Here is a 24,526-nt window from a genome sequence, read left to right on the forward strand (position 1 = left end):
ATACTGGCATAGGGCACGGTTTCTCTTTCTGCAGCGTGTTGTGTTTCATCACCTGTTTCTGCCCCATTTGTGCATAGTTTTGCCTACATAGTTAGACCTCAAATGCTAGTTTCTGGGATCTGGAGGACAAATTTCTGAAATAAAAAGTTGTCCTGGTCTTTTCCTCAGAAACTTTCACGAGAACAGACTCCTGCACATTTACTCTCAGTGGTTCTGCCCACCTGTGTACTAAAGTTTGGAGCCCTAACACACAACGCATATTCCCAGAAGTCCATATTGACTCAGCTTTAGAAGTACTGTCAGGTTATTCTACAGAGAGAGCAACATGTGTGGCTTTTTAAAACTTTTCCTCTACTGCAATATCTACAAACAATAAGGGGTTTATTTTTTATGAGGAGGAATTTTATTGAGTCAAAATCGAATCCAAGTATCAATATAGACCTAATCCAAGCAGTGATTTCTTCAGTGGATTCTGAGGAAGAACAGTTTTACTTTAAAAAAAAAAATCAGAGTGATGGAGCTTTGAAAATTAGCACTGGTCTAATGCTTAAAATGAATTAAATGAAGACTTAATGACATAAAACATCACTCTGGGCAAGATCCGGTTAAAATTTTATATTACCTATAAATAGAATCATTAGGTGTAAAATATAGATCTTCACACTGTGTTTGCAAGATACAAAAATAGCTGGTCTATTCAATGAACACATTATTCAAATTAGATTTTCAGTGTTGAGGAAATAATACATGTGAATTTTATGACTTTGAAGACACAATCTATTTGCCTGTTTTTGGTCTTCTGCATTAGAAGGTAAGCTCCATAAAGTCAAAGACTTCATCTCTCTTGTTTATCCATCATTTAGTTAATTGCACGGTAATAGTTCTCAGTATCACCTAGTAGCTTCTCAATAAATATTTTTGGATGCATTAAAGTATATCACCTTATTCGTCATTGCACTAATATTTGAGACTTTTAAGGAATCAGTTGTATTTATTTTTGCAACATGCGGAAGAATGAGATTATATTTATCTTTTGTATATATTTTTGCTTTTTTTGGTTGCAAGGAATGAAGATTCAATTTACCTCAAATAATTGGAGTTACGGCAAGCCTATTTTGTAGTAAAGAATAGAGGGATCTCCTTTGAATTTAGGGACAGTAGCAGGTAGGTCTCATGAAAACTGAAGTGGGATCCAAAGCAGCAGCTATGTGGAGTTCAGCATGAAGAATTCATGAATCTCCAGGGCTCAGCCATGAATGTGACTTTGCTCCAGTCCACCAGTGGACAAAAACTTGCTTGTGAAGTCTGATTGCTTTGTACTACCATGGTGTACAATCGTTTGGTTTGGTCGATCTTTTTACCATTACATATCTTTCCCTTTCTGCTTTCTACTCTTGGAAATCCTAGGGCTCCAGGATTTCTACTCTTGGAATCCTAGGGCTCCAGGTGGCTCAGGCTTGGTACAGTGTCACATGCAAAGAGGCTTAGTCCAGTGACCAACACTAATGTAAAATAATTTTGATCAAAGAAATTTTCGAAGATTTTAGTTCATTACTCACAAAATTATTTCTTGAAACCCCTCTCTTCCATTTCATTCAGGTCTTTCATATTACACGTAGTAGTGCCCCACAAAACTCTTTTCACCTTGCAAAGATCGTGTGTCTTTTGAGAACACCCCAGACTGTACTGCTGCCTCAGTGATATTAATTCAAAAGCTATCACTGACTTGTGCCCTCATCTTGTAATGCAGGATGTCAAGGTCTCTCAACTTCCCTATCCCATCCCAAGGAAGCCTCCCTTGGTTAAGAACATATGCTTCAGTTACCTGTGGGCATTCTTACTACCTACTTCTTTCTATTCATCCTCATCAGTCTTTTCTCAGGTCTCCCTATTTCTATTCCTTCTCTACCCATCTCCCTCTGCCTCCTACCCTCTCCCTCTCTGTCTTTAAATCTCAGTCTTATTTATGCAAATATCCCATCCTGATATGTGACCCCAATTATTACATACAATCTGGTTAATAAAACAGCCCATAGAGAGAACCATCCAGCAGGCATGTCTTTGAGTTAAAGAGAAAAGGGTAGAGGAGAGAAAGAAGCCAGGAGAACTCTTATGCTCATTTTATCCCTGTCATATTTGTCTGCCTTTAGATTTTCTACTTTCTCATAACCCTTGTGGCCCCCACTCTTACTCATGACTTTTCTATATATCTATCGGCTTCATCTCACAGTCTTTATTCTGTTTCCTATGTCTTAGTCCAAAGAGAAGGAATTTGACTGGCTTAGACTTTGGGCCCAAATGTCAGCAAAGGGCTAGGAGGAATAGGTGGGTTCATGTGACCCATGGGTTCATATGGGGCCACTCCTTCGACAGAATTGGAGAGAAAAGGCAGTGCATTAGCCTGGCAGGATTGGCCTCAGATAAAATACAGTTTCGGCTCCTTCTTTAGGAAATTCCTAGAGGCTGTAAAATGCACTAGGTTTGCATGGAATCCAGAGAGGTTAACTGACTAATTTATGTCTCTTAAACTATCTGTGAAATTCTCAAATTTTTGGAAGAACAATTCTCTGTAATATATTTGCAAAGTTATTTCAATAACAATGATGAACATTTCAAGTCAGCTAAGCATGAATCTTGGTTAGTTATTTCAATTGCCTTTGCTTTTTATCCTTGTCAGACTTCATTTTTAAAGGCCTTTCTTGTAGTAAATATGTCAAAGAAAGACTTTTTCTGTTTTTAAAGCAACTCTGTACACTTACACCCATTTCCTCTCTTCCTGGAGAAAGGTATATAGTAAAAAGGAAAAGAAAAAAAAAACTTTTAAAAAGGAAGAGAACTGGGGAAAAACATCCACATTTTTCTAATATTGTCAGAAAATCTTGACTTACAGATGTTACTGACAGATGGGAAACTGACTATATGAGAATGGAATTTTATTATCTTCCATTAAAAACTTTAAGGAAATCTCTAACAGAAAAAAAATTATTCAGAGAGAAGCATACAAGTCAAAATTGTATACTGAGCTATTTGGGTACTGCATGGTTTTCATACATCTTTTCAACATGTTTTCAGCTCTAGGTAGTAGCAATGGTAGAGTATTACAGACAATCGAAGGGTTTTTTTGTTTGTTTGCTTGTTTTTTTTTAAGTTCCTGAAATAAAGGGGTAAATAAAAAGTGGCTGCTTCACTGGTAACTAGAAGGAACTTTATTTGGGGGTAAACTGTACTGATTCCTTTAATTTGGAAAGGGAAAAGGAGCTAAGTGTCTGGAAAGAGCCTAAGGAAAGGAGACGCTGCTTCTTTGCTAAAACAGTTCTTCTGCCAGGCGTAAGAGGTCATTAGGTCAAGAGGTGGTAGGACCCACCTCTCATGGCCCAGTTACCTTGGTAACAAAAATGGGCCAGGAAAGAGCATTCCCTAACAGCAAAATAGAAAGTCTTCAATATACTGTGTACTTTCCTTGCTGTTTAGAATCTGCTCCATGGACCACCAGCAGCAGCAGCACCTGGAACCTTGTTAGAAACTGTCTCAGACCCCATCCTACGACCTATGTGGTCCATATGCACAAGGGAGTTTGAGGCTGGTTTATAATATACCATTGCTGTGTTCCACTTTTGCTTCTGATGAACATGGGATAGATTCTTTTGACCAAAGGTGAAAGACTATTGAGCACTTTTCATTAGCAAATAGAATGGCTAAATACACCTCTTTGATTACCTATTGTACCATAGAGGCAGTTACTACAGTAACCAGGACTTATGCCATTATTTTCTTCCAAGTCATCGTTATACCCAGAAGGGTACAGAATTTTATATACAATCAACTTTATTTATCTGCTTGATTTGTTGTGACAAAAACCAAGCTGATCCAAATTTAATGGGTGAAAATTTCCTGAGTAAGTAAGCTTTTACAAAACCGTTTGCTCTGATTTTTCAGAAATTACATTTTTCCTTAATAAACTTCTAGGATATTGAGTGCTTTTTCTGCTTTCTGTAGCCTAGGTGTGGATTTTCAGAGTGAAATCGATGGGATTTTGTTGTCAAAAGATATTTTTTAAATAGATTTTGATAGAATTTTTACCATTTATTAATTTATTCATTCATTTACTCATCCAACTAGTGTTTATTGACTGCCTAGTAGATGCCAGCCACAATGTCAAACTTGAGATACAAGGGTGAACAGTACGCCGTGTAGACTGTGTAAAGATTTTGAGAGACATCAGGCTTCCTGGAAAATACAAGTAGCTCCATAGCCCTGGAGTTTAGCATTCAAAGGGGAAGTGGTGAGAGATAAAGCTAGAGAGAAAAGGAAGACAGATCATGAAGAGCCTTCTACTGCTATGTTAAGGAGTTTGAACTTCATTTTGGAGCAGAGGCATCACTGTTCTAAGGCAGTGAATTTCAGAGTATGAGTTGTAACTTATTAATGAGTCATGAAGTCGTTTGGTGAGTCAGGATTAGCAACTGAAGAAAAATAAAATATATTAAATATATTAGAATAGAGAATATCAAAGATCATTTACATAATAAAACTTTTGGTTACATGTGTACACACACACACACACATAAGTAAAAGTATTTCTTACTGTGTGTGTGTGTGTGTGTATATGTGTGTGTGTGTGTGTGTGTGTGTGTGTGTGTAATATAAAGGTATTTCTTATTGAGGTCAGAACCACTGCTGGAAAGGGTTTTTATAAGGAACACAGATATTTATAAGGAACACAGATAATCAAAAAATCGATTTACCTATGATTGTTAATAAAGTAGTAAGTCTTTTGTATCCATTTTGGAATGTGTGAGTGTAAATGAGACTCACAAAGGCAAATTGTTTAGATTATGCCAAAAGATGTAAGCATTGGCTGAGTAGAAGAATGGCTGTCTTACATATGATTTTTGCCTAGGGCCTCCTAGCTCTCTGTTTGTATTACTGTTACTTATTACTATTTATGAGTAATTTCATTACTATTATTAATAAAAACAGCTTTTATTGAAAAAAAAGTATGACGTACTCTCTGTGGATAATGTATTTTAATTTTCGGACTGTGTTGTTAGATATTAGTAAATTATGGCATAGGAGACCCATCACTCAAATAAAGTTTAGGAAAATATTACCCCAATAAGATTCAAAAAACTAGTGTTTAGAAAAACAGGGTGGGAAAGCAATAAGAAATGTGAAAGGTGTAGAGATGAGATGTGGAAAAGAAGAAATGGAGATAATCAACATCTTCCGAGTCTAAATACACACACGGGTAGCTAATAGAGTTGTATTAATTGGGCAAGTAGTGAAGTAATTTAAAGGAATTTAAAAGAAATAACATTGATGCTTCTAAACCAGTGTGGCACACTGAATACACACTTCTTTTGTAAAGCCTTCACTAATTACTAAAAACCTGTGATCTAGGCGCTATTTTCATGGTGGCTAAGAGCATAGAGTCTGGAGCCAGACTGCTTGCTCCATCATGTGGAATATTGGAATAACCTTAGGGAATTTGGTTTAGTCCTCATTTCTTTCTACAGCTGGAGATGTTAGCAATTCCTACCTTATAGTGTTGCTATGAGGATTTTATGGAGTTTATGGCTTGAGTTAATGCTTGCTAGAACAATACCTGGCATATGGCAAATGCTCAGTAAATATTACTGGAATGGAAGTTAGTCTTTTAACTTTGAACATCATCACTAGTTTCTCAGCCAAAGACACTGCTGGAAGATATAGGACACTAAACAGTGACATAAGAAGAGAGAGTAGGGGAGATCAGAGGTGGAATTTCATGCTGTTGCAAAACTCTAGAAGTTAATGAGAGCAGTGCAGAGAAAGAGATGAAAGATAACATATTAGTCAGGGTTCTCCAGGGAAACTGAATATGTATATATTGCATATATACACATATATATTATATACTGTATATATATACACATATATATGTGTATATATATACACATACCTATACATATACATGTATATACATATATATACATGCATACATACATATATACACATACATATACATATATATGTATATATATACAGTATATAATATATAGTATATAATATAGTATATAATATGTGATATAATATATAATATATAATATAGTATATAATATATAATATATAGTATATATAGTATAGTATATATACTATAGTATATAGTATATATAAAGTATATAGTATATATATAATATAGTATATAATATATAATAGTATATAATAGTATATAGTATGCAGTATATAGTATATATTATATACTAGTATATAATAGTATATAGTATACAGTATATATATATATAGTATATAATATATAGTATATATATTTAGCATATAGTTTATAGTATAGTATATAGTATGTATATAGTATATAGTATATAATATATATAGTATATAATATATCTGTATATATATAGTATATAATATATATATATACTATTATATTTTATTATAATGATTGGCTCACATAGTTCTGGAGGTTGAAGAGTCCCACAACATGTTGTTTGCAAGCTGGAGACACAGGAAACCCACTGCTAGTGGTAGTTCAAAGGCCTGAGAGACAGAGAATCAATGTGTAGATTCCAGTCCATGTCTGAAGGCCTGAGAACCAGAGATGTCCAGGGCAGAAGAAGAAAATTGGTTTCTCAGCTCAAGCAGGCAGGCAGAGAGCAAACTCAACCTTCCTCTGCCTTTTTGTTCTATTTAGGATCTCAACAGATTAAATGATGTCCACTCCTGTTGGGAAGGGCCATCTGCTTTACTCAGTTCACCAGTTCAAATGCTGATCTCTTCTGGAAACAACCTCACAGACACACCTAGAGATACTGCTTAGCCAGATATGTGGGCATTCTATGATCCAGTCAAATTGACATCAAATTAACAAGAATTCATCTATAAAACACAAACCTCCTTTTACAACTAGTCCTTTCAAGAATAGTGATTCAGATAAAACAGAGAAAGAACAGAAAAGAAGAAAACAAAACCAGAAGTCATTAAACATATATTCATTGGCATTATTTTTAGTTATAATTTATTTGAATATTATTATGTATCTGATGGTACGCTAGAGCTAGCTTGCACCAGCTCATGAGAACCACCCGTGTGCATGTCTTTCCAACTCCACATCCACTGATACCATGTTGGTAGTTTGGAATTGGCCACGGTGAGAGTATTTACAGGAGGGATATTCACAAACACTACAAATCATAATCTTCTTTCTTTTTAACTTGGAAAGCTTGTTTTTAATAATTACCAGCATATCTTCACTTGTATCCCTTGTAATGTAGATGATAAACAATAGACGGCATTCTAGGTATTACTTGCCACTATTGGTGTAATGTATATTTTTCTTTTGTCATTTCTCAATTAGATTTAGCTCATTTTTAAATGCTTTTTTTTAAATGCTTATTTATTTTGAGAGAGAGAAAGAGCATTAACGGGAGAGGAACAGAAAGAGAGGAAGAGAGAGAATCCCAAGCAGGCTCCAAGCCGTCAGCATAGAGCCCCATGCAGGGCTCCATCCACCAACTGCAAAATCATGACCTGAGCCCAAATCAAGAGTCAGATGCTTAACTGGCTTAGCCACTCAGGCACCCCAACATTTTGCTTTGGTTTTTAAATATTTTGATTCCTTTATCCTTATCTGTATCCAAGCAAAATTATTTGGAATACTACTTTGTAATTAAATGTTTATTTGTGGGATACTGTTTAATGTCTGTTCTCTTTCCATGAAGAACAGCTAAGAGTGTTTATGTTTTGTCTTAGTCTGAATCCAAAAAGCCTTGGGGCACCTGGGTGGCTCAGTAGGTTAAGCGTCTCTTAGTTTTGGTTCAGGTCATGATCTCAGGGTTAATGAATTCGAGCCCTGCATGTGCATCCAGCTCTGTGCTAACAGCATGGGGCTTACTTAGTATTCTCTCTCTCTCCCTCTCTCTCTCTGCCTCTCCCCATTCATGTGCATGAGCTCTCTCTTTCTCTCTCTCTCTCTCTCTCTCTCAAAATAAATAAATAATCTTCAAAAAAAGACTTAAAAAAAAAAGCCTTAAACAGTATATGACCCATAGGTGAATGAATGAACAAATGTGTAAATGAGTGAGAAGATAGAATATAGAATGTAAAATCAGTGTGATAGATTGAGAATATCCCTCCAAGCCCTTCCCACCCCACCTCCACGCCCCACAGTTAGAAGCTATGTTGCAAAGGTAGACCTTGAAGTGAAGGCTCACTCTCAAATACATTTCTACCTCAGTGGTTCTCAAATTTCACTACATATTAAAACCACCTGGGAGCTTTTTAAAACCCTAACGCCTCACTCATATCCCATAAATTAGATTCCCTCAGTATGAGATTTAGTCATTGATTTCTTTTAAAGATTTCCAGGTAATCCCAACATGTAGCCAAGTTTCAGAACCAGTGCTTCCTAGGGCCTGAAATCTGGGGCTACATCTTAGAATTCCAAGCACACACATATTCCCTGTTTTGGGGAAGGGAGTCTGAATATCTATCTAGAAGTGCCTGCTGACAGTGTAACCAACTGTTGGTACTGTTTCTGTCTTCAGATATGCGCTCATTTGCAGTCTATCTGTGTTCATATATTTATCTAATACTTTTATTTACAGAAGATAATTTATCTGTTTAGAGTTCACTTTTGTATATGATGTAGGATAGGCAACTTGGTTTATTTTTCTCCACGTAGAGCTAGTCTTCTTTACACCACCTATAAACAAACAGTTTTATAATTACCCACTGATCTGTGGTGCCCTTTTAATTATAAATCAATTTCCTATCTTCTTCTTAAATTTCTATTTTGGAACATTGTCTAGTTGCCTATGCCCACACCAGTGCTATAGTGTTTGTTGCAAAGGTTATTAGCATATCTACATATTGCATAAGGAAAGTCTCCTACTCCTTTAAACTCCTTTTTCTTTCTTTTTTAAATATTTACTTTTGGGAGAGCTCAAGCAGGGGACAGGCACAGAGAGGGGGACAGAGGATCTGAAGCAGGGTCTGTGCTGACAGGCTGACAGCAGTGAGCCCAGTGTGGGGCTGGAACCCACGAACCGCAAGACCATGACAGGAGCTGAAGTCAGACGCTCAACTGACTGAGCCACCCAGGTGCTCCTCACCTCCTTTTTCAGAGTTGATGTAGCTATGTATGGACTTTTATTATTCCATACACATTTAAAAATAAGTTTGTCAGTTTCCTAAAAACTCCCCCTGGAATTTTGATAGGTATTGTATTCAATTTGCATATTGTTTTGGAGATAATTGACATCTTTGCCATGTTAAGTCACTGTATGATATTTTTATGTTAACTTTATGTGGTAAAACAGAACATTAGTCCCTCAAAGATTTCCATATTATAATCTCCACAATCTTCTACTTCTATATTACCTGTATGACAAGAGGGCTTTTACATGGGAAAAGGATCTGGAGATGGGGAAATTATCCTGGATTATCTGTGTGGGCCCAATTAATCACAGGGTACTTATAAAAGGAAGTCGGGAGTGTCAAAGGTAGAGAAGAAATGTGACAAGTGTCAGGGATCAGAGTAATGCAGGGCCATGGGTCAGGGAATGTGGGCAGTCTCTAGACATTGGAAAGGGCAAGGAAACAGATTCCCTTCTAAAGCCTTCAGAAGGAATGTAGCCCTAAAGACCCATTTTAAATATCTGACTTACAGAATTGTAAGATATAAATTTGTGTTCCTTTAAGACACTGAGATTGTGGTTATTTATTATAGCAGCAATAGGAAAATAACACAATCACCCTAGGCATATATAATAACTCTCCATTTGTTGGGTCTTGTTTGATGTTATTCCTTGGTAACCAAAACTTGATATGTTCAGGTATTGGGTGGGCATTTCCTTTCTTTTTTTGGGGGGGGGGGTGGTGGTGGGCATGTGCTGTAAGAGAAGGTTAGGACCCCTTCCCAGCTCTAGGAGTTGCATTTGATTAATTTAGACCAATATTTTAAATTTCATTCTCCTTGTCAATAATGAGTTTAAAAATGGGCATGTGGCCCATTTTGGCCATGGGGTCTGAGGTTTTCCTCATTTTTATAAAGGGCTTATAAAAATATATATACTTTTCTTTACTCTTTTGCTTTTTGAAATGGTCTGAGATACTGCAGTCATTTATTTGGACAAAGGGACAATCCTAAGAACAAAAGCAAAAATATGCTGAGGAGGACAAAGTAACCCAATGAAGAAAACCCAATCTGTGGTGAAATCATTCAGCTGTGGAATTTACCACACTGTTATTTCCCTACCTATGGAATGCCTTTTATATGAAATGATACATTTTCCTTATGTTTTCGTTCAGTTGAATTGAATTTTCTTTTAAAAAAAAAATGTTTATTTATTTTTGAGAGAGAGAGAGTGTGAGCAGGGAAGGGGAAGAGAGAGGAAGACACGGAAGAATTTTCTTTTATTTGCAGTCTGAAATATCCTAATTAATTAATATGTAAAACAAATCAATAGAAATAAAAATTATTTATTCCAACATCCAGAAATGATTACAGTGATCATTTTAGTGTGTTACATTTTAGTTTTTTCCTATGTATATTTTTAGAAAAATAGAAACATTTTAGTGTTTGGGTATATGTGTGTGCATATGTGTATATTGTTTGTTTACTGCTTGTTTCAGTTTTCTGTTTCATTTTAAAATATGCTTTGAAAAATGATTTAATAATTTAGTAATTTACAACATATTGACATATAATTTATTTCTCAATTTCCCTGTTTTGACATTAGTTTATACTAATTTGAGGTTATTGTATGTTTGGTGAGAAAAAGAGTACATGAGTTACATGAATATTTTGAAAATTTCATTTAGCAATTCTTGGGAAGGACACTTCATAATGTGTTTTGTTGGCCGATAACCTTCATTTTCAAGGATTCTTTTCTGATGCCTAACCTGACCTTCTCCATATCTTTTATCATTTATGAACACAAAAAAATCCTCCTTTATTACTTGACAGTGAGTTATTTTAACATTTTAGCATAAAGAAATCACATTAATTCTTCTTTTTGCTTTATTTCCCTAATGTTTAACCTGGGCTAACTTAATTCTATTATTTGAAAGTCTAATTATTGCCATCAATGGAGAGGAAAAAGCCAATTCAGTTATTTTGCTAAAATGGTATTTATAGCTATTAGAATAACAAAAATTAGGAGAAAAATACCAGAACATGCATAATTTTACTGTAGTGGACTTGTTTTCTGGCACAAATATACACTCAGAAGATTCTTCTTATAAGGTAATTGAAGGAAGTGCTCTGAGCAGAATTACAATATTAGTATGAGCTTTGGCTCCACAAGAAAAACCTTAAGGTCTTATAATCCATGAGGCCCCTGGTGTAGGCCTACTCATCCTAAATCAGAGTCTTTCTTGGGGCCACTCCAGCCCATGAATGCACAGAACACCAGTTGTCTGTACATTGCCACATTCTTAAATATGTATAAGGCAACTAAGGATTGTCAGACAGTTTGAAGAAGATGTGCAAAATAAAAGGGAACAAGACAGATAAATGAAACTGGAAGGAATGGATTATTTATAGATTAATTTAGAAATAAACTCTAAGTAGTATTTTTATATTTACAGACATAACCCTGAAAAATGTCTTCTCACCTGATATTTTCCCAGTGGAATTACTATTTGTTTTTAAGTCTCAAACTTCTACAGTAAATGTATCATTCAGCACCACAATTTGCATGCTGATGTTTACATAAGAAAAAATTTATGTCCCTCAAATTAATAAAACATTTTAAGCAAAACGATACATAGAAACATTCTTTAGCTATGTTCCAAATATAGTTGGTAGAACAACATTACAAATAGATGTTTTGAAAAGCATGCCCAGTGTCCACAAAGAGATGCGTGTGCCAAATGTTGCTGACACCAAGAGAAACATCATGTCATTTTATTCATTCTTTGCAATTGAGCCATTCTTTGCAGCTCTTTGTTAACACTTGCAAAGAAGACTGGCTTTGAGAAGAGGTCAATGAGGAAGATGCTGAAGAATTTTTTAAATGTCATGCTGATAAATTAACAAGTACTGAATTTGTTTGGAATATCTGTTGGAAAAATTAATCACAGTGATAAGCTCGAAAACATTCAATTTAACCACTAGACATTGCTTGCTGAAAATAACTTGTGGGCTATACAGATACAACACTAATCATTACCCTTGAAGTTGGTGGAGATATTATTGCTTAATATTTCTTATAGCGCCACGCAAAGAATTCTATAAACGTGAGCTAGAAGAGAGTAAATAAAGCACTGTTCTGTCTTTTCTCATCCTGAAGTGTCATCTGCCACCCTGAAGATCTGTTTAGTAGCCCCTACCAACACAAGAAGGATAAAGAATCTGTCAGCTTCTGAGTTTGATAGTTTGCCTGAAATTGCACCTTTGCAACCCAGCTTACCCATGACTTTACTTACCACAACCAGTGACAGTGATTATACTTCAACCCTCCTCCTCTTTCAAATTTCCAATCTGTTCCCTTCTTCATAAGTAACAGGACACCTCTGGTATTTGCCCTGTTTTGTTGCAAATTTTACCTTCATTTTTCTAATATATTTTTTAATTTATATGTGCTATTTGCTATGCCTTGTTTGAAAAGAGATATTAATGATGCGCATGAAAATGCTGCATGCAGAGCAGCATAGGTACAAACCATTTGATAACAACCACTCTGTTTTTCAACCAAGAGCATTATTTTAGACATCTTATATAGTACATGATGGTTTTACTGTGTTTTAGTTACAAGTTACACTTAAGGAAATCTGTTGGGAGTTTAATTTGGCTTTTTAAAAAATGGAAAATGGACTACCAGTCCATATTTCACACAATGTCTCATTTTCATGAATGAGTTACGAATGTTGAGTGAGAGATCTCTGGATTTAAGGAGATACTGACTTCATAAATCATGAGTAAGCTTCTCCGAAAAAAAAAATTCAAGAATAAGGAAAAGCTCTTAAAAGTGAAAATGTGATTGATGAATTTATATAAATATTATAAGAAGTAGAAGACAAAGACAAGAAAATCTCCATAATGTGGAGCAAAAGACAAAGAGAATCTATAAAGCAAATATATACATATATACATGTATATACATATATATATGTATATATATGTTTCTATATGTATATATAGAAACAAAAGTGGTAGACATAGTAAGATCAATCCAGGAATTCCAACACCTGATTAATAGGAGTTCCACAAAAAAAAAAATGCACAAAGAAAAGCACAGAGATAAACGAGTTAGAAATCTCTAATTTCAAAAGGTGCATACAAGGCCAAAGAAAAAGAGTAAAAAATGGTACATGCTTCAACGTATCCCTGCAATATTTCAGAATTTCAGTTGCAAAGAGATCAATAAAATCTTCCAAATAGTAAACCAGGATACTTGTAAGTGAGGAAAAATCACATGGACAATAAAGATGCTAAAAATCAATAAAGAAAGGTCTTCAATATTCCAAAGAAAGATGATACTGAATTTAAAGTCAAATTATAGCCATTTTCAGATACACAAGAACTTAAAGAGCTTACTTTAAAATCATTATTTTTGAAGAAATTACTTATAAAATATTCACATGAAACACAAGAACCAAGAAGTTGTGAAATTAAAGAAAAAGTGGGGAAGGAATCCATTGAAAATGAATATTATGATAACAGTTATACAGCAGTCTATTAAAAAAAACAAATAAAAACTGCAGCCATCAAAATTATAAGTCAGTAGTCTTCTAGAAGAATCTTAAAATAACAAATATTGATGAAGTCCCAATAGTTTATTTTTGCTTTTGTTTCCCTTGCATCAGGAGACATATCTAGTAAAAATTTGCTATGGCCTCTGTCTACTGCTTGTGTTCTCCTCTAGGATTTTGATGATTTCCTGTCTCATATTTAGGTCTTTAATCCATTTTGAATTTATTTTTTGTGTATGGTTTAAGAAAGTGGTTCAGTTTCATTCTTTTACATTTTGCTGTCTAGTTTTCTCAACATGTGTGTAATTTATTCTAAGCAGCAAATGTTATGTGAAAAGTTGAGATACAGTATAAAAGTGATAAGAATGGTGATAATGGTGATGATGACAGCAAAAATATAGCTAACATTTATGAATGCACTTTCACACAGTGCCAGGCATGTCCTAAACACATTATTATTATTATTATTTCATTGAATCCTCTTTTTTTTAAAATTTTTTTAACTTTATTCACTTTTTGATAGAGACAGAGCGTGAGTGGGGGAGGGGCAGAGAGAGAAGGAGGCACAGAATCCAAAGCAAGCTCCCGGCTCTGACCTGATAGCACACAGCCCTACGCGGGGCTCGAACTCACAGAGTGTGAGATTATGACCTGGGCTCGAACTCATGGAGTGTGAGATTATAACCTGAGCTGAAGTCAGACGCTTAACCAACTGAGCCACCCAGGCACCCCATTCACTGAATCCTCTTATAGCTATGTGAGACTAGTACTATTATCATCATCTACATTTAAAAATAAGAAAACCTGGGGCGCCTGGGTGGCTCAGTCGGTTAAGCAGCCGACTTCGGCTCAGGTCATGATCTCGCGTTCTGTGAGTTCGCGTCGGGCTCTGTGCTGACAGCTCAGAGCCTGGAGCCTATTTCAGATTCTGTGTCTCCTTCTCTCTCTGACCCTCCGCCGTTCATGCTCTATCTTTCTCTGTCTCAAAAATAAATAAACGTTAAAAAAAATTAAAAAAATATATAAATAAAAATAAGAAAACCCAAGACACAGAGAAGTAAGATAATTTGCTTTAGGTCACACACTTAAGTAGTAGTAGATCCAGGATCCAAATCCAGGCAGTAATTCCAGACCTCATACTCTAAACCACTAGACTATGTTGAAGAAGGTACATGTTTCTTCTTCCAACTAGAAAAAATACAATAAAAAAATACCTGGAAAAAATAATAAGCAAAAATACTCTAGAAGAAAATTATGGCCCAAATATAAAGCACATTAAAATATGGCACTTTAGAGCATTAAATAAGTTAACAAGGATCATGATTATAAAATCAGAGGAAGAGAAATGTATTTAGAACATACATGTTGGCTTTGCCATTATAAAATAATGAAAATGCTATTTATAGTTTTAATCTTTTATAATTATAATATAGGTCAAGTGAAGAAGATTTAATATGGCTATGAAACAGAATGGAAAGCTAGCCGTGTTGATAAAGTAAATGCAAACGTGAGCTGATAGAAGTTTGAAGGAAGAAGAAAGGAAGCAAAGGAGGAAGGAGGTGGGGTATCATTATCTTACAAAGTGGGGGACAAGATAAGCTGTTGGAAGTTGATAGGCCAATGAATAGGGGTTTAAGTATATTACTTTATGGGCCTAAGATAGAGAAGACTCCATTCAAGAATTTAGGAAATAATCTCCCAAAACCTTTCCAAAGAAGTTATTGAAGAGAGTGTTATAATTCTAAGAAAATTAAAAGCTGTGGAGAGAAGCAAGAGTGAGAGGTGATAAAAATGAACCAAAAGCCCATCTATCCTAGAAGAAAGTCAATAGATATCAGTAAAATCAGTAAATGAAGAAAAGGCTATATAAAGCAATTAGTTTAGAGATGTAAAAGTACTTGGTAGAAGAATTAAAAACAAGTAGGTGTTGGGAACTAGAACAGCAGATGAGCAAGGGTGGGCAGAGACCTATTCGTTTTCATTATAGCCCTTCTGACTTTAAACAATTTGCTCATAATTCTGTGATTTAAAAGACATTTTTTAAAAGAAAGAGAAGAAGAAATTTACTTTGCAACTGAAAAATCTCTCCAAAAAAAAAAAAATATCCAGGCCCAGATAGTTACACTGGAGAATTCTATGAAACATTTAAATTAACACTAATTTTACGCAAATTCTTCCAGAAAATTTAAACAGAAGGAAGAATTACTAATTTATTTCATGAGGTCCTTATTACTCTAATAAACCAAACAAAGACAGTACAATAAAAAGAAAACTGCAGTCTACTATCTTTTAGAAATTTAGATACAAAAATCCTTAATACATTACAGACAGAATACAACAACATATAAAAAGAATGATCAAGTGCAATTTATCTAGGTATGTAAGACTGACTCAATATTAAAGTTGATTAAAATAATCCATGTAATCCACCATAGCTAATCAATATAATTAGCTAAAGAAGAAAAACCATATAATCATAGCAATTGGCACAGAAAAAAAAATTTGACAAAATCTAGCACTATTCATGATAAAATTCTCAGCAAGTTAGTAATAAACTTCCTCAACTTAATAAAGACAATGTAAAAAGCCTATAGCTAATAACATACTTAATGGTAAAAGACTGAATAATTTTGTTCTAAAATCAGGAACAGGGCAAGGATGTTTGCTCTCATCATTCTTATGTAACATAGCGCTCAAAATTCCAGCCACTGCAGGGAGACAAAGAAAGAAAATAAAAGACATGCAGTTTGGAAAGGAAGAAATAATACTACCTTTATCTGCAAATGACATTATTTTCTACATAGAAAATCTCTAGGAATCTACAAAAATCTCCTATAATTGAATTCAGCAAGGTCCCAGTATACCAGATCAGTGCACAAAGTACAACAGTATCTCTACATATTAACAAGTAACATTCAGAAGCTGAAATGAAAAATATCATGCTCTTTATAATTACTCCAAAGAAAATGAAATACATACTTAGGTATGCTGTGAGCCAAAAACATACAGGTCCTATGTGCTGAAAATTACAAAATGCTGATGAAGTCAGAGAATACATAAGTATATGGAGAGATATACTGTGTTCATGGATTGGAAAACTTTAACATATCAAAGATGCCAGTTCTCCCCAAATTGATCAATAGGTCTAATGTAATTTCTATCAAAATCCCTTCAAGGAGTTTTGAAAACAATATGCTTTGGAAAACTTATTCTAAAATATATATCAATAGACACAGGACCTAGAAGAGCTAAGGTCATCTTGACAAAAAAAAAAAAAAAAAAGAATGCAGTGGGAGGATTCCCTTTACAGAATATTAAAGCTTCCTATGTAGGTGAAGTAATCAAGACACAGTATTGGCAGAGAGATAGATCTAGATGAATAGAATAGAACAGAGAATTCAAAAATATATGTACACAAATATCTCAACTGTTTTTGACAAAGGTACATTTCAAAGGAGGAAGAACTACCTGTTCAACGATTATTGCTGGGGCAATTGATTTTCATAGTCCAAAAGAAATAAAGCAAACAAAAACTCCTTAGCTTAAAAACCCCACTTTATACAAAAATGTACTCAAAATGGATCACAGACTTAAAGGTAAATGCAAACCTTTAAAACTTATAGAAAAAACTCATGAGAAAATCTCCAGGACTTCTTAACAGACACCAAAAGCACAATGCATAATAGGAAAATTTGGGAAACTCGCCTCATCAAAAGTAAACGCTTACTCTGTGAAAGCCTATGTGAAGAGATGAGGAGATAAGTTACAGACTGGGAGAAAATTCTTATAAAGCATGTATCATACATCTGACAAAGGACTAGCATCTAGATCATATAAACACTCTTAAAACTCAGCAATAAAAAGATAATTCTAATAGAAAATGGATAGTAAAAGATATGAGGAGACATTTTATCTCAGGGAATATACAGATGGCAAAGAAACATGAGAAGATGTTCGGCATTATTAGAAATTGGAGAAATAAAAAAAAACCCACAAGATATCACTATACAGCTATCAGAATGATTAAAATTTAAAGAAATGACACTAAATATTAACAAGAATATGAAGAAACTGAGTCATTCATACATTGCCAACAGAAATGTAAAATGATACAGCCACTCTGGAAAATAGTTTGACAGTTTCTTATAAATGTAAACATGCAATTACCACACAACCAGGTAATGACATTCTTGGGCATTTATCCCAGAAAAATGAAGATTTATGTTCACATCAAAGCCTGTACACAAATATTCATAACTGCTGTATTTGTAGTAGTAAAAAACTGAAATAACCGAGATATTTTTCAATGGATGAATGATGAAACAAACTGGGGAATATTGCTAAGCAATACAAAGGAATAAACTATGGATGAATTCCAACAGTTGGAACAATTGGCCAAAACTTATGAATCAGTATATATAAGTTGACATAAATGTAATCATCACAACACCTCTCCTTGCTGGATACAACTCTCACTCTCTTGTAATATAGACAGGGTCCAGCAGTGTTTCATTTCATCTGGTTTCTCTTCAGTTCCACTTAGGGGAAGTGCCTTGCTATGGTCTGTGTGCTTGTGCCAGTTTATATGTTGAAATCCTATTGCCCAATGTGATGGTTTTAAAATGTGGAGCCTTTGAGAGGTGCTTAGGTGGAGAGGGTAGAGCCCTCATGAATGGAATTGGTGTTCTTATGAAAGAGCTCCCACAGAGCTCCCTAACCCATTTCACCAAGTAAGGCTACAAGAAGTCTATGACCTGGAAGAGGTCCTCACACACCCATACTGGCACCCTAATCTCATATCTCCAGCCTCCAGACTGTGAGAAATAAATTTCTCTTGTTTATAAGCCACCTAGTCTGGTATGTTGCCATAGCAGCTCAAGTGGACTGAGACGTGCCTCCTCTCAGAGCCAGTTGGGCAGTTTCTGTCTCCTTCCCTAAGTCGAGCAACAATTCTGGAGAAAAATGGCTCAACTTCTATCTGTTTCCTATGGCAACCTCTCTACCAATTTTTCTCTTGGCACCCGGTAGCTGTAGGGCTCTTCCATCTTTCCCTCCACTCTGTAAGAGCTAAGGCTCCTTCTGCTTCCTCCTAGGTTTCTCCTTTGCCCCAAACCAAGCTTTCTTTCCCTTGGGCTAAGTTGTGTCCTGCTACACAAATGCAGTGTTAGTGGACACTTCATAGGTCTTAAAATAATAACTAGAGTGCTTTGTCATAGTCTCGTGCTAAATAGGAATAAATATCAGAAGGGCCAAGATCCTAGGAGGGATAGGCAACACATTTCTTTTCAGATATTTAGCAACTATTTTCCTCTTCAGTTTGTATGCTTTAAGTAGGCAGAATATTCTAGGGTACTGTATAAGACCACTTAAGGGTTTTATAACTTCTTTAAAATTGCAGATGAGGGGCGCCTGGGTGGCGCAGTCGGTTAAGCGTCCGACTTCAGCCAGGTCACGATCTCGCGGTCCGTGAGTTCGAGCCCCGCGTCGGGCTCTGGGCTGATGGCTCAGAGCCTGGAGCCTGTTTCCGATTCTGTGTCTCCCTCTCTCTCTGCCCCTCCCCCGTTCTGTCTCTCTCTGTCCCAAAAATAAATAAAAACGTTGGAAAAAAAATTTAAAATTGCAGATGACTTGTGTGCTGGAACCTCATCAAATTAAACTAGATGCAGTTGGAGCTGCTCCAGATAAGGTAGGGTCAGAGCTTAGAACCTCTTCTCCCTTCCTGCTTTGGACCTGCCTCTCTTCCTTATTGGCAGCTGCTTGAGAACCCCTGCAGAAATACAGAGCTCTGTGGGATACTGAATGAGCCTGGCTCATCTCTGGGAGGGCCTTCCATGGTTCTAGTCTTTTGTGGTTATCAGCCACAGCTTGCATAACAATTCTGATTTTGACTATATTTCATTTGTTCCTCACTTTCCTACTATCTGATATGTTTCAGGATTTGGTAAATTTGCTCATTAACAGTTGCTTAAGAAACATATTGGACAAAGCCAGAAACTCACAAGCTATATTGGGACAGAATGTATCAATTGTTTCAATATGGCTTGTTTTGGTACAGAAAATTAAGGTAATTCTAATACCAGATTTTTCCAGATTGTTTTATAATGCGTTAAACCATTGTTTCAAATAGTGGTTATATAAAGTAGCCTTTTTTTTTTTTTTGTAATATAAACAGTATATGTCTATTCACATTTTTTATTTGTTTTGTTTTGCTTTTGTTTTACTAACCTTGGAACAGATTCTTCAGAGAATGGCTATCATTAGATACTTTCATGCAATTATACTTCATTGTATCAGTTTCTAAACTAATAAAAGAATGTTTTAATATTTTCTACATATAAATACCCTGTTCTTTTTACTCTGCCTTTCCACTTTGGTCATTGTTAAACTCACCATTACACTAGGATGAAAATAAATACTGGCCAAATGTTTTCAATTTCCAAGCACCAGTTTTAGAAATAATGAGGTCTTGTTTCTATTTGAACCACTAAGACCAATATTATGCATGGTGGGAAGTGAGGGCAGGATTGAATAGATAGAGTGGGCACCATTCTGTCAGAACACAAGAATTCTTGTTCTGGAAAATAAAGTTGTATAAATAAGTCAAGGTTGGAAATAGAAGGCAATAAATAGTAAACAAAAACATTTCTTCTTAATCTAGTAGTCAAAGGAGACTTGTAGTTTCTTATGCAGGAGTCACACATAGTAGAAATAGAAGCAGCAATGGAAAAACCGTAATAGTAGGATCCGACTGTTATTTTAGAGTTAGCAATACACACAGAAAGAACATTGATCAGAGTAGTCTGCATTTTGGGAAATCCGTCTTCTAAAGAAATGATAATAAAAATGGAGTATATCAAATAAGTTTACTCAGTTACAAGCAACTGTTGATAGCTAAGTGGCTTAAGAGAAGGGAAGGTACTGGAAGGATGTGGGAGGCTCAAGGATCAGTGTGAAGCTTGAGGAATGGGTCTGTAACAGAGGAACTGAGGGTACTCAGAGGTCAAAAGCGGTAACTAAGCTGTGGTCTGTTAACACTCAAGATCTGGTGAGCACAGGATTGCACCACCTCGACCCCCCTTCCACCTTCAATGTGTTCTTTCAACATATTAAAAGAATTGAAGTAAATTTGGAACACTAGAAGCTGATAGATTGTGAGAATTCTTCGTCTTCTATAGCAGGACTTCTTACCTAACCTGCCCACATACGGTAGAGTTTATACACTAGAGGATATTGTGTTGCTGTTAGGAAATGCAGGTGGATGGTGGATAATAAAAATATGAGAAACAGGAATTCCAGACAGGCTTAAACAAACACAATCTGATATTAAAATCAGGTAATCCCATAAAGAAAAAAGGAAGGACATTCCAAGAAAGCAGTGCCCTATATAGGGAATTCTAGGATTATTTCAGTTTCAAATTGCCACTGTTAGGAAGACATGTTGCAAAGGACACATTCTTCCAAAGTAGCTCAGACCTATAAATTTTACACTAGGAAATCTAAAGTGTAGAACAAGCTGACTGAAGAGTCATCAGAGAGAGTACCAGAACAAGGGTAGGAAATTTAATGGACGACAGAAAAAAAAAAATCTTCAGTGCCTTTTTTGCTTTAGTCTTCTAGACCTTGAAAAATGATCTCCAAATTTAAAAAGAGCATACCAACGATGTTTAGAATGAAAAATAAAGGTCCAAGGTAAGTGAATGGATAGCAAAAGAGCATCTATCTATTTAAAAAAATTTTTTTTAATGTTTATTTTTGAAAGAGGCAGAGACAGAGCATGAGTGGGAGAGGGGCAGAGAGAGAGACACACACAGAATCTTAAGCAGGCTCCAGGCTCTGAGCTGTCAGCACACAGCCTGACGCGGGGCTCGAATTCACAGACCGTGAGATCATGACCTGTGCCCAAGTGAGATGCTCAACTGACTGAGCCACACAGGACACCTGAACATCTACCTATTTTTAAAAGAACTCAAATCTTCAGCCTGGATAAATACCATACCATAACACTGAAGAAACTTGGCAATGTGATCAAGAACACACAGCCAGTAATTTCTTAAAACATTGTTTGAAGAAATGTCAGAAGCAATGAGTTGGGCAAATGCTGTCTGGATGCATTAAAAGGGTAAGATGACAGATTATAGAACTATGACAACCCGGTGCAAGATTCTCAAGTGGATTATTAAACAGATGATTTATGAGACAAGAAAACTGCCACGTAACATGGATGTGTTAAGTGAGGATGACATAATAGAAAGAATTGGAGTCAGACGACCTGAGCACAGGCCCTCATCTGTCAATAGACAGCTATTTAGACATGAGCAAATCATTTGAGTGTTTTGAGCTGCATATCTTGATTTGGGAAATGTTATAAAACTAGATGCCCTTTGATGGTAGTTTAGAATGTATCCACAAAGAATCTATTAGCTCTAAATGTACCAAATTACCTCAATTCTTTTTGATGATAAAACGGCTTCCATTTATTAAAGAATACATCCTGTGATGGGCATTTATATGATTTTATAATCACATCAGTACATCCATAAGTCCTGTGACAGATGGGTGTTATTAATCCCTTTTTACAAATGATGAAATTGAGACTCAGAGTGGCTAAGTAAAAGATCAGAAGAATCAGGATCAGAGCGTATCCTAAAAACAGGGAATCAGTTGACCAATATCCCATGCTATTATTATAGACACAATGAATATATTTAGGATGGATAATACTCCCATGAGATAAGACTATAGTAAACATTACCATAATAATTCTTACTTTTGGATAGTTACACATAAACTGTGTTGATAATGAATCCATGTTTATCTCATGGAAAGTTTCTTCTGGTGTTTCTTAACCTCAGCCTATCCAACTATTTTTTAATAAACAACTTGGTTGAAAGAGTAGAAGAAATTCTTATCAGATTTTTTAAAAAACAAAAAAGGAGACATCTTCAGATGAATAATTTATTCACATTTACCTTTATTCAAGTATCACATCCAAGATAGGATTAAAGGTAATTTAATTCATTCATAGTATGATCAGTATTCAAACAGTGAAATATATTAGTATGAAAGCAAATTTCTGCACTTAGCATTTAAACAACTCTAATAGACAAGGAAAGGCCTTAACTTTGAACAGGGTTTGGATTTGGGAAACTGGAACAGAGGATAAATGACTATGATTGGCTCTTGGATTGAAATTTGGAGCTCCCAAAAAGGATTGGAAAGGAAGTATCTAGAGTGATATCTAAATACGTCTTTTCCCTTAGTTTCAGCAATATTGGATGGACAAAAATATTCTATTAAAAATAATTTTCTGTTAAATGGACCCAGTTGGTTTCAAGTTGATTTCAAGTGCAACAGAAGCCAACCATTTGAAAATCCTAGCACTGAAACTTGTTGTAAATTCTAGTCACAGTCACAGAACAATGTGAGGGGTATTGGAAAGGAAGCAATATAATCCTTCTGTTTCTGCTTTAGCTAGACCACATCTTGGGATGGTGGGTTTCCTTCAGGACCATGTAGTTACTAAACCAAAGAAAGTCCGTGGAAGGCATCCAAGGAATTGAAAGGTTTGAAAACATGTCAAATGAAGAACAACTGGAGAAACTATAAAAGAAAAGACTTAGGAGTGGCATGGCTCTTTCAAAGATACGAAGAGCTGATGTTTGGAAAAGATAGTTGGTTAGTTCTGAAACTCTCAGAAAGCAGAAAGTGAAACTGGAAGAAGTGGGTGGAACTACTGAAAAGCACTTTCTCCAGTGACAGCCTTTCTCCCAAGCTGAATGGAGGCATTTTGAGAGGTTAAAAGCCCTCTGGTTACTCATTATCTTCAATTCAGTGAATTCTGGCTGAGAGCCTCCTTGTGCCATTCTAAATGCTTGAAATATATCAGGGAAGAAAACAGATAATTCTTGCTCTTGGATTGTTTACATTCTGGTAGACATAGGGAAACTTTTAATGAAAATGAAACCAATCAGTAGATTATGTAGTCTTTAGGAAGGTGAAAAAGTTAAGGAAAAAAAAGTAGAGTAAGAGAGAGGAGGAGTTCTCTGGGGAAAAGCATTCCAAGCAGAAAAGGAAAGCCACACATCAGCATGAGATGGGAGTATGCCAGAAAGGAAGCCTCTTCTGCAGATATTTAAGCAGAGCTTGGCAGAGAATCTATGAGAGAAGCTGAAAAGATGATTTTTATTTTTGGTGAGAGCTTGGACTCCATGACTTCTGAGGTCTCTTCCAACTCTTCATATTCCCTGAGTTTCTGATTCTCTGATAATTCAGAGTAACTAATTTGGTAGCAATGAGCAAGATAGAGTCAAGAGCAGAAATGTTAGACCAGGGTTACAAATGAATGGTGAAGGGGCAAGGCAGATAGTGTAAACATTTCAAAATACTGGCAATGCATTCAAGTATTGTAAAAAATATTATGCAAATCATGCAAAGTCTATTTGCACACCAAATCTTGCCCAGGGGCCACCAATTTGAGATCTTTGCACTAGAGAAAGTGAAATCAGTTATGAGTGTAATGATGTAATCCACACATAAGGTCTTGGACAGAAAGGCAAAGGAGAATAAAAAATAAAAGAAGAAATCTGAGTCTTTGGTGAGAATTCTTCCTTTGCCGTGATTTGACAAAGAACCAAAAAGAAAGACATAAAGACGACTACCTGTAGTTGAGACACCAGGAGACCACTTCACGCTGACTTTGTTGTTTCTCGATCAAAGCTCACATTGATTTTTTTTCTGCCTGTTATCAATAACCAGATACTAACTGGTCCTCTCATTGTCCTCTTACACATAATTACCTATAATTAAGGAACTTAAAGATAATATCAGCCAGTTC

General features: G+C 35.5%; 1 protein-coding gene across 1 annotated transcript in view; it reads left to right on the top strand.

Moving 5' to 3' along the window:
- The window catches only part of QRFPR (pyroglutamylated RFamide peptide receptor), a 46,177-nt gene that overhangs the window by 10,664 nt on the left and 10,987 nt on the right, over window positions 1-24,526 (top strand). The gene's annotated exons all lie outside the window — the stretch shown is intronic.

Source organism: Acinonyx jubatus, chromosome B1 (genome assembly GCF_027475565.1).
Source record: "Acinonyx jubatus isolate Ajub_Pintada_27869175 chromosome B1, VMU_Ajub_asm_v1.0, whole genome shotgun sequence".
NCBI classification, from domain to species: domain Eukaryota; kingdom Metazoa; phylum Chordata; class Mammalia; order Carnivora; family Felidae; genus Acinonyx; species Acinonyx jubatus.